General features: G+C 34.7%; 1 long non-coding RNA gene across 1 annotated transcript; it reads left to right on the top strand.

The window, feature by feature from the left end:
• The first annotated feature begins 1,108 nt into the window (after positions 1–1,108).
• LOC124084277 (uncharacterized) lies at positions 1,109–9,556 on the top strand. The gene is made up of 2 exons (XR_006849078.1): positions 1,109–1,232; positions 9,265–9,556. It is a non-coding gene; the product is annotated as an uncharacterized LOC124084277 (long non-coding RNA).
• The last annotated feature ends 3,048 nt before the right edge of the window (positions 9,557–12,604 follow it).

Genomic DNA, 12,604 nt, shown 5'->3' with positions numbered 1-12,604 from the left:
ACCAATATTGAAAATAGATTAATGATTAGTTTTGGACCAAAGAACAAACAAGGGGTTGACCAATTTTTTGTACATTTATTAATCAGTTCTAATCCTTCAATAAAATTATATCATTCATCCAAAACGTATTCTTCCTTCTTGGTTTATTTTTCTTTCCTTTGCTTAATTTTCATTCCTATTTATAGGCACATTGACTTTTTGTAGATAAAATGTTTTAAAGGTAACCTATATTGAAAATATTTTCCCATAGTCTGTCATGGTTATTTTTGTTTATGACATACTTTATCAAACCAATGCATTGAATTTGTCAGCTGTTTATGTATTTTTCATGCTTCTGTTTCCAAAGGAAATCAGATTGTTACATTATCAAGTATTCACAATCATTTTAATCTCCTATTGGAACACACACAGTATCCTAGTTTAATATTAAAATTCTCCTATTTTTTGCTTTTTGCCTTAGATCATTTTTTATGACATTGCTCTATTGAAGAGTTAATATAACAATATTGCTACTAGTTATCCACAAAAGCCCTTTCTCCTTTCATGCATGAGCATATACCTACTGACCACTCTATTGATAGCCCACCATATCAGGTTACCCATGTTCTTCTTCTTCCTTGACCACATATGTATTAAGTATTTATTATCCTTCCTATATGTATTAGTTTCCTATTCATTTCTTATTCATTTTCTATTTGTGTGAACATTGTTTTCTATTAGTGTAACATGTAAATTATATTGCTAAACTAATACTAAAATTGTCAAGGACATTGAAACAAAAATCACCAAAAAATCAAGGCTTAATGCACCATCACAAAATTGTGAGTTATTTCACTGACAGTTTTTTCACTGACAGGTTACAAGTTCAGCAGTGTGAATAGATCTCACTGTATTAGCACTGTCACCTGGGCTAGATTCCTTCTGGAGGCTCCATGGGAGATTTTGCTTTATTGATTCGCCAGGTTGTAGCACAGTCAGCATTCCTGGGCTCATGGCCCTATCCGATCTTCTAACCCAACAATCCTATCCCTTCAACTGCTTTCACAGTGACACTGCTACATGTCCCTTTCTGCTTTTCACTTTGTTTTCTCCTCTTTCAATTAGACCTTTGTGACCCTACTGCACCTATCTGGATAATCCAGCATATCTGTGATGGTCAAGAGCATTAATTTCATCACTTGTGCAAAAGCCCTTTTGTATTTATGGTAAAAAGTCAAGCGTTCCTGGGAATAGTAAGTACAAATCTTTGGTAGTCCACTATTTACCTGCCATATTATATAAGTCCGTAGGTTTAAAACTCTCTTTTTAAAAAATATTTCTTTTATTCCTTGTAGTTGAACACAATACCTTTATTTCATTCATTTATTTTTATGTGGTGCTAAGGATGGAACTCAGGGTCTCACACATGCTAGGTGAGCGCTCTACTGCTGAGCCACAACCCCAGCCTCTGTCTTCTTATTTTTTGATAAATCCAGAGCACATGGAAAAGTATATCTAAATGTATATCTTTTCTTTCTTTCTTTTTTTTAATGATTGGACATTTTTAAACCAAAATGAAAATTTCACAAAATCATAAAGAGAAATATTTTTACAGAAGTAAGTTGCATAAAAGTAAAGCTAATAAACCAGGATTTACTTTCCTTTGCCCCAGAATGACTTTGTGTGAGATAAAATGTCCTACAAAAATTAACAAAAATTACAGAGTGGGAAAAATGTTCATGGTCCATACAATGTATAAAGGATATTTTCAGAATACATAAAAGAGTGCTGGAAATAATCAGAGGTGCTGATGCTTTGTCTAAGTAATGGCCAGGGAGATAAACATTAAAACAAAAATATAGATCCAAATATCCTATAATGTGTCAGTGGAAAGGCTGGGGTATTATTTGCTCATGCATTCTCTAGTGGAATCCAAATATGTATAACATTTGGAAATTAAATGACATCTGTAGGAGGTTAGAAATATTTCTACAACTAAATATTCTAGAGACATAATCACAAATGCATACAAAGAACCATGTATGAACATGTTTTGAATCATGATATAAAATAGGCAATACTTGATAGGGAATGTAACTACACATTAAAGAGATGCTTATGTTAGTTGGAGAACAACCATATGAGTCTTCAAAAATGAAAAGAATGATGATATGAAACTTTGTATATAAGATCCCCCTTACTACTTATCTCTTCCTACACAGCTCCACTTGCCATAGGTCACCATGATGCTCTCTTTAGATCTTTGGACTCTGGGCAGCTCATCTGTCAGGAAAAATGTAGAAAAGTGCCACAGTCCGGCTGGCTGCAGCAAAATAACTGGGGGGTGACGAATAACTTGTGTAGATTGATACAGCAGGAGTGGGAGCCCTTTATTGCAGGACAGGAGCAGTATTTATACATTCCACACAGCTTATCTAATTAGCATAAACTAGATACATCAGTCAACCAATAAGGAATCTCCACACTTAATGGCTTGTTTTTGTTACTTCTCAAACCACTCCCTCTGGCATTTTGCCAGGCACCATCCAGACTTGTTTATGAACTCTAACATTCCCCTGGCAAAATGCCAGGTGTTATTTTGACTTGTTTACAGACTCTAACAGAAAAGTAGGCTCTAGTATAAGAAATCCAGAAGGTGATTGGTAAAGATGTAAGACTTGGGTAAACTCATAACAAAAGCACTGATTAAATCTACCAATGGAAGTGTTTATTCAAGGAAATATTGCCAATGATCAGTTTAGCATATTTCTCAACTAACTTATTCTTCCAACAATTATGGTAGCTGTTCTAAAACTTGTTCTCAAGTATTTTCTATAAATTGTTGGACTTACAGAATAGAGAGAGCAAAGTATTGGAAGAATCTTGAGACCCAAATAAGTTTTGAGGATTCAAGACAACCTTGAGGTGCAACCCACCCCAGACCTCAATGAGCAATACAATGTTACATTTCCCATGGAGTAGGAACACCAAGAGAAGGGGAGCCGGTCAGTGCTCTATCCTGCCTCTTGTTCCATGTGTGTATGACAGTTATGTAATTTAATTTGCTAACATTCTGAAGGATGTTTATTAAGTGTAGCTTTAGAGACAGAAGACTTCATGCGCTGCTCTCACTTTCTTTTATAAGCCATGAAATGCTTTTTTCCATGGATCAACGTTTTTTTCCATTCTTGACAGCTTTATTTCCTCAGCAGGTTTTCATCCAAGTTCCCTGAAAGTCTGAATTCAGAATATTTTTGAAATAGTATTCAGCTTTTATAAAGGAAAAAGAAAAAAAAAAAAACACTTTCTCACTGAGCCAAGTTTCAAATCTTTTATCTGCTCCATCTGTCTCCTACCCTCATCCTGAGATAACTTTTCATGTTACTCTCCGTCTTCCCAGGCTTGATGGCAACACATTTGATAATATTGTTCTTTTTTCTTGAGAACTTACCAGTGGATCTATCTCTATTTTCATAGCATTTGTTGTAGAATTCCAGATACTTCCATCATCTCTGGCCAGGCTTGCATTCTGAGTCTCATTTTTTTCCCCATTCTCTATTAATAACACTCCATCTCCCTCCCCCTCTCCCCCTCGCTCTAGTTCTCCACCACTCCCACCTTCAACAGAGATATGACTTGTGTAATAATTATTTGCATGTGAAGAACACTCTTTTATTTAGTCTGACTTACTTCAACACACTTGGCTGGTCTTCTTATGTTTCTGTTGATTTGTTGGCTGTTTATTTCTTTTTTTCTTTTCATAGTGATCTTTCTCTTCATATTCTACATTATTCTTTTATCTTCTCATCGTTTTCTAGTTTGTATTTCTTACCAATGAAAACTGAGAGCCATAATAAGATAGATTAATCTTTAGGAAAATAATTTGTTTTCTTAATATAATCATGAAAAATCTGTAGGCTTTTTAATATTTCATACTTGCAAAAACTTTCACTTTACCCTGTCATTAATAACACCTGTGGTATGACTAAAGATAATTCCCTATTTAATTTAGGTAAGTATTGGCATAATTAATACCCTTATTCCAATATATTTAATAGTTTTTGAATCTTTGTTTAATAAAATTAGTGTGTGGTTTAGAAAATATTAGAGAATAAATAATTTTATTATAATTTCTTTGTGAATATAATTCAAATAATTTAATATTTGTTAACACCGTATTTACTTTCCTCATTAGTGAAGTGAAAATGTCCTTACATTGTACAATACCTTTAGGGTGGAAGAGCTCTGGCACAATGCTAGAAGATTCATAGATTCAGTAGAGGGCGCTATATAGCATGCTCTTGCAGCCTCAGTTTTTATTTTTTAATTTAATTTGTAAAAACTCAATGAATCAAAGAGAGGCTAGTCCCCTTCTTACAGGACCCTCATAGAGCAAGTATTTCAATCTGAGAGCCTGGAGAGTTTCTTTTATACTTTGTTTTGCTACAGCTCAATTGTTCAATTTCTTCCTAGGGAAGCGGTGTGTTCACAGGGAAGGTCAAGACTCTCTGACTTTTGCATATTCCAATTTGCCCATTATTATTTTTGAGCCATTCTTCTCTATATCTTTGTTCTTGGAAGGAAGCTCTAGTGTATAATCTGTCAAGAAAGAACTGCATTTCCTTCTGTGCTTCATCCTCCTTTTGCTGTCATTAAGTGTGCACTTGACTGTCACCTTTGCTCCAAAGACTTACAACATTACCTACTGTCCTTCCAACTACCATAAAGGGTATCAGTTCCTTTAAAAAAAAAAAAAAAAAATATATATATATATATATATATATATATATATATATATATATATGTATATATATATATATATATATATATTTGGTGTACAAATTTTAAAACAATGTTATTGAGAACTAATTTTCTTTTCTTTGTAAAATAAAATTCACTCATTTTTAGTATGCAGATTAAAGCACTCTGACAAAAGTATACAATGGGATAGCCCTTACCACAAGCATGGTATTGAATGATTTGGCCTTTTCCCTAAATTCCTGTGTGGTTCCATGCTGGATGTTCGTCCATAACATGAGCTAACAGATCATGTGTTCTCTCTGGATAGTTTTGATTGCTCAGTGTTTTTAGCAATTAATCTATGTCCTCCAAATATAAATCCTTTCCTCTTTTTCATTGTTTAGTATTATTTCACTGTATGCATATGTCAAACTGTGCTTATCCATTCTGTATTTGATGGGTATATAGATGGTTGCCAGTTCTGAATTATAATGAATAAAATTCTTAGGAAAACAAGGCAAATAAGGCTTCACATGGATGTATGGTTTGATATTTCATTGTAAGTAGAATTGCTGGTTCATGTAGTGGTAATTCTATTAAGAATTAGCCAAATCATTTTCCATGGTGGTTGTCAAAAGTCATATTCTCCCCAGTAAAATATGAAAGTTCTAGTTCCACATTCCATTAAACTTGTTTTAGCCAATTTTTATAATCTATGGTTTTTCTAGAAAGCACTATCTCATGGTGGTTTTAATTGTCATTTTCTTAATGATTATGAGAAACTGATGTGACTCCATTTTTGAGAAACCAGCTTCTACCTCAAGGCCTGTCCTAAGGAAGGGGGTGTGACCTTTGTCCTGGGAAAAACCCACAGAGCACTCCTAAGTACCCACCCTGCTGAGTTGTTTGTCTATAAATAACAGGAGAGATCTGCAGCGCCAGGTGTCCCTGACTCAGTCAGGCTAGGTGAGGACCCATAGCAACCTCCTAGCAACCTCCAATCAACATGAGACAGGGAAAATACCTGGGATGCCAGATGACCCCCAGTAGTTTATGGTGGTTGATAACATGTTGGGAAACCATGTAGTTTAGCACATATACCCCTTGTGGCTTAAACCAATCAGTTCAAAGGAATCTCCCACTTGTACTAACCAATCACTCCTACCCAACTTGTTCCTGCTAGTGAATGTGCTAATCAATGTTAAGAGTTGTTGTTTGACTTTCCGTGATGTGAAATTATTTGCTGTGTGATGTTGTGACACATAGAGTATCCCCCGACAACCTATAAAATCTCACTGAACAAAGGACAGACTCACTCCCTGGGACTGCTGCTTTGGAAACGGTTGTGAGTCCAGGCTCGAGCTTGCAATAAAGAATCTAGTGTGATTGCATTGGATTCGTCTCCTGGAGGTATATTGGGTCCCACGAATCTGGCATTAAATTGACAGTGTTAAACATATTTCACGTGCTTATTCAGTTTTTATTATATGAGTGTGTGCTCATCATTTTTTTTTTGTACCTGGGATTGAACCCAGGGGTAACTTAACCATTGGGCAACATTCTTCAGCCAGTTTTTATTTTATTTTATTTTATTTTTAATTTTGAGACAGGTTCTCCTTATAATGCTTAAGGTCATGCTAAATTGCTAATGATGGCTTTGAACTTGTGATCCTCCAGCCTCAGCCTTCGGAGCCACTGGGATTACAGGGGTGTGCCACCTGCCCAGCACCCCTCAACTGTTCTTGAACTATGTGTTAATTATTTGTTTGTAGGAGCTATTTTTTTTCATATAATAAAACACCAGTTCTCAACTATAATTTTCATTAACTAATAAAATAAAGAATGTAGAACAAACTTATCAACAGAAAAAGATGTTTCATCTTTCATTTTCTTAACTAATCTAGCATAAATAGAGATTTTATCATTTCAATCTACTACCTCAACTAGATTTCTGAAATGATCTAATATTTTAAATAGAGGATGAGCCAAGGTTAACACAAACCTTGTTTAAAACATTGGTGATACACTTACTGACACTGTTTAGCAATTTGTTCGATTTCTCTGGAAATTATTTGCCTCATTAAAAAAAAAAAAGTATATCCAAACTTAGAGGCCATTATAAAGAATAAAAGTGATTGGGTCTCTCTGTGTAGGGCATTTAGAGAGAGATTCAGTCTTTTTCAGAATAAAAACTTAGGCTTGAACACAGTGGTGCATTCCTGTAATCCCAAAAGCTTGGGAGACTGAGGAAGGAGGATCACAATTTCAAAACCAGCCTTAAAATTTTTGCAATGCACTGTCTCAAAATTAAAAAATAAAAATAAAAGAAAAGAAAGGGGATTTGGTTCAGTGGCTAAGCGCTGCTAGGGTCAATTCCTGATCCTAAAAGTAAATAAATAAATTGATAGATAAAAGTGCTTGGTAATTTCAGTTCCATTTTTATCGCTGGCCATTGAATTTCTAAAGTAAATATTATGCAATTTAAGTTTAAAAATCCAGTTTGAATCATAAATAGAATGAAGAAATACATAAAATGTGATTAATTAATTAATTTCTTTTTTTTGTAATTTTGGCAAGAAGTAGTTAAATCGTTTAGCCTTTACAGTCAGTGGCACTAGATGATAATTTTGTAAGATAGTGGCAGTATGAAAAAAATCAAATAAGATTTAAATTGCATTTGATAAGGAAACTATATTCTTTTAAGTTTCAACTTTTCTTAGTGCAGGAAGCAAATTAATTCTGTAGAAGTAAGTCTATAATTATACTACCATAGAACTTATAAACACAACATGTCATAGTTTTTCTTGAAATGCATTTATGTATGTTTACCCACACTCTTCGAATTATATAGTTGGTTATATGAGTAGTCTGCAATCTTAAAAAGTGTTGGCTTAACAATAACTCAAATTCTACATTCACAATTCATGGAGGAAAAAAAAAACAAGATTATCAGGTTTGAATTTAAACTTTGTTTGGGCAAAGCTAAATGAAACTTGCCTTTACTTCCATCACTAAGAAGTTTCTGTTCCTTTATAACATATATTTTTAAAATGCTTTTGCCTTTACTTCCATCACTAAGAAGTTTCTGTTCCTTTATAACATATATTTTTAAAATGCTTAGAAATAATCAAGTTTCTGCAGATCTAGCAATTCTCAAAACGTGATAGACCTTTGAAATTAATATATGTAGCGCTGAAGTGTTTAAAATTAAATAGAGGAAATTATGTTTGTGCTTAATGATTTCAAAAAGTGTCCTTAGATATGTCATCATCAATACAATCTATAAAAGAAAAAAAAATGAATATATTGTACTTCACCAAAATAATCTGTTTCTTTATACCTGACCCTAATGAATCAGACAACAAGCCAAAGGCTGGAACACAAAGCTTCATACCACATATAGAACCAAGCACTTGTATTCAAAATCCAAGAAGAACTCTAAATTCAATGGTGAGAAACAAATCCAAATGAGAAGCTGGGCAAGAGACTTGGGGTGTCAGTTCCCAAAAAAGAATAAGTTGATGGAAAATATGCACAGGAGTTCTTCAATGTTATTAACCATTAAGAAACACAAATTAAAGGTGCAGTGACAAACTATAAAACATTAAAATGGCTAAAGTAAAACATATTGACCACCCTAAAATCTGGTGGGGTTGTAGAAAGGCTAGAAATTATACTACTTCAGCTTGCAAAACACTACTTGTCTAATGAAATTAACTCTAGGCTTACTGAAAGACTTAGTCAATGTTCTCTTTAGCATTTATTCTGCATAAATATTTTCATACAAAGACCTGTACATAAACATCTATAGCCATTTTATTTGTAATAGATGCTCACTGGAAGAAACTTAGGCCCTTCAATAGATGAAGGAGTAAACAAACTATGCTCTATTTATACCATGGAATACTACCTTACAATAATAAAGAATGATCTATTGACACAAACTTTAATATTTCTTCAGTTCCAACTTGGATGGAACTCAGAGGCATTACACTGAATGAAATATATCAATCTTACTCATATGAAACTCTTGAAGTGACAGCATTGTAATAATGAAGAGGAGACTATTGCTTGCTTGCTAGGTTAGGCCTGGAAAGGAATTACTATTAAGGGGTTATATGAAGGTGCTTGTCAGTAGTGGTCCAAGAATTCTGCATTCAAATTGTGGTGTTGGCTACTCAAATATACATGTTTGATGAATGTTCATAGAACTAAACATCTGAACAGTGAATGCAAAAACTGGGTGAAATCTGAACAAGATCTGTTACTGAGTTTGTACTTGTTAATAATCAATGTCCTGGTGTGACAATGTACTATACCTATATAATTAGATTTTATCAATGAGAGAGGAAAATGAAGAGTATATGAAAAGTGTAAATTACTTTTTACCTATTTGGGACTTTTAAAATAATATAAAATTTTAGAATATAAATTTTAAAAAGTTGCATCCATAAAAGAACAGTTTTGGTAAATAATAATAGTAGGAATTTTTGCATTGGTATTGAGTGAGGTTCCCTCATCTTTGCATCTCATTTGCTCTCCTAGGGCTGCCAATGGTGGCAAGATCCACTGTGCAAAGTCAGGAAATGGAGACAACATTCCAACATGTAACCTGTGTGTGTAGAAAGGAGACACAAGGCAAGTTGTTGGTCTAACCATCCTCAAAAGGGGAAAGGGTTGAGCAGGGAGGAGCATCATTTGAGAAGTAGAGTTCCTACAGAAATCTTGCAGCTTGAACTAGCAAGTAAAGTCTTACTCCGGACCCTGAAGTGAACATGTCTTGCTGGAATATCCGGACAAATGCTCAATATTAAATAAGAATGGCAGTGGTATCCCATTTTTTCAACCTGTATCTTATCTGCTACATCTGATGATTCATAGCCTTAAGATTTACTGACACTTGACTTCTACTTTCCCTCTAGTGCGAATATCACAACCTAAGAGCTAGAGTCACAAACTCTAAGAAGGGAGAAGTCACTGGCCCAGCCACATAGTTTGTGAGCACTGGTTCATATTATGCCATAGTCTATGGCATGTAAACACATCTCGATCTTTTAAGTTTACCTATTCATGATTCTGCAGAATCATAGCAAAATTTAAATAAGCCAAGGAACACAATATACAATTTTCAGCTTTCTAAACTCAGGTTTTCATAAGACTACCCTTTTCTGAATTACATTATCATTTTCCATTGTACACATTACTTTTATTCCATTGATCTAGCAATAGAAAAAATGAACTATTATTTCTGGAACCACTCACCAACACTAATCAAATAACAGGCATGCTCCTCTGAAATGTAATATTATTTTCTTTTGGTGTTATATAGTAAAAGGCAATGATAATAGAAACAGGACCAGCCTACTATTTTTTAAAACTTAGAGTTATACTCTAAATTGTCTAAGCCTGAAATATCACATCAAAACTTAGTTGAATTAATCTATTGTACTGAAACAAAAGCATTTGCTTCAGAATTAGAGGGTGGCAAGATCTCAACTGCATTAATCCTGTGAAAACTTAACTCTGGTAAACATTTTTAAAGGTTATTCAGCCTCATACAGACATGAGTAATTTAAGTCCAACTGATGTTACAACGAAAATGTGTCTAAGTGGTACTGCTTAGCCATTGAAATTACAAGTCATCAAAAAGATGAATAGAGAACAGAGCTATTAAAGATAAGGAGCAGAAATAATTGGAAACAAGAAAGGAACATACATTTCTCCCTAGCTATCTGCATTAAATCAGTACAGAAATGATAAATAAACTACATTTTAAGAAAGATAATAAGCTTTCAAAAATAGCTAGATTATCATTTCATAACACTTCCAGAAAAACACCATTTTAAGAACCTGGCTTGGTGTTTCAGAACAATCGGGTCCCATTGTATAAGAACTGTCCCTAAAGTGCCATAAGACCAATGAAAGTATCAGACAGATGGAAAATTACACAAAATGCAATTTTCTGGGGATTTACTAGCAGAAGCATGGTCCTGGTGGAAGAAAGATCAGGTGGATACTCATAATTTAACCAGATTCAGTGGGTTATCTTTTTTCTTTTTAGTTGTAGATGGACACAACACCTTTATTTTATTTATTTATATTTTTATGTGCTGCAGAGGATCAAACCCAGTGTTTCAGGAGTGCTAGGCAAGTGCTCTATCACTGAGCCACAACCCCAGCCCCAACCTGGGTTGTCTTGAAAGAATATTGTGGATATCAGGCACATTCCTGGTGCTGATGGTGCCAAGATCTGCGTAGAAACCATCACATATCACTCTGATGGCTTTGGTTATTCACAGTATGATAGGAAACTATCTGGACAAAACAGATCTAGTTGTTCATGTGCCATCGTCCTGGATTCCTCTCAAGATGGCTATAGGCATTTTCTTACTATATCACATATCCCTGCTTCCATGATATATCCTGAGTGTGCAAGGGGTTTTAGCATTGTGTAGGCAACATGTCATTAGGCCACTTGCCCAACTTGTAAGCAGAGTCCACAATAATAGAGGTACATGCACAAAAAGATAGAACAATTAAGCAAATAATAAAAAAAAAAATCCATTTTCTATCAGCCATTCCAAGAAGCAAACCAGTAACATAATTTTTCTCAAAAGAATCATATAAAGTCCAAGGGAGGGTCAATTTTGGCATTTACATGTGACCTAAGGTGTATGACATTAGGGAGATAGAAAACAACATTTTTTCTTAATGAAAGCATAGACTGCAGGGAAAAAAATCACAAAAGTAGTAAAAAAATTTTCAGCAATAAGACAGAAAAATACATGTTTGTCAGGGATATGCAAAGATCATTCTGCAAATCACAATAAAACAATACTGGCAACTTAGTTTTTATTAGACAATCTTGCGGCAACAGCTGAAATCTGGTGTTGACCATACATGCTGGCCAAGAGGTTGTAGGGTCCATGAGTAAGTCTGAAAAGGAACACTAAAGTTGAATGCCAAAGCCAAGGGCCAGCTGTAGTGCCTCAAGGGGTTTTATTTAGTATATTCAATGTACACATTTTCACCATAGGTCAGAGTTCAACAGAATCAGCTGGGACCCAGTTAGAATGACTGGGCACTCCTCACACTGACCAAGAATAGCAAATTCATTCAGGGAGAAAAATAGGTACTAAGTCACAGATAGTAGTAAGAGTTCTGTGTGCTCTTTTACAGTGGAGTGGCTGTAAATAACAATAACATTACATTCCAAAGAGCTAGAGGAGAGGATTTTGAATATTTTCACCATTAAGCATAGAGACATAGAGACAAACCCACTTACTTAATCATCTAATACTCAACATAGGTGCCAAACTGTCTATCTATCTATCTAAAATTTAAAAAAATGGACTTTATAACAAATGGTGCTGGGAAACCTGGATATCCATATTTAGAAGAACAAAAGTAGATCCCTCTTGCCTTGCAGAAATTTTGAATAAAAATATACCAAAGACTTAAGAATTAGACTAGACACCTGCCTACTGCTAGAAGCACACATAGGATCAGCACTCCATCATATAGGCAGAGGAACTAATATCATCACAAAGACTCCTAATGTTCAAAAAATAAGCAAGAATCATTAAGTGGGAGATTATCAAGTTAGAAAGCTTCTGCACAGCAAAGAAAATGATTAAGAGTGTGAAGAGAGCCAGGCACAATAGTGCACGCCTATAATCCCAGCAGCTCAGGAGGCAGAGACAGGAGGATTGGGAGTTCAAAGCCAACCTCAGCAATGATAAGACACTCAGCAACTCTGTGAGACACTGTCTCAAATAAAATACAAAATAGGGCTGAGGATGTGTCTCGTGGTTGAGGGCTCCTGAATTCAATCCCCCGTACTGGAAAAAAAAAAAAAAGAGCTTGAAGAGAGCCTACAGAATGG

Source organism: Marmota monax, unplaced genomic scaffold, assembly GCF_021218885.2.
Source record: "Marmota monax isolate L192 unplaced genomic scaffold, Marmota_monax_Labrador192_F-V1.1 WCK01_AAM20220418_F8-fsc00022, whole genome shotgun sequence".
NCBI classification, from domain to species: domain Eukaryota; kingdom Metazoa; phylum Chordata; class Mammalia; order Rodentia; family Sciuridae; genus Marmota; species Marmota monax.
The sequence above is the reverse complement of the archived record's forward strand: the minus strand, read 5'-3'. Positions and strand labels throughout refer to the sequence as shown.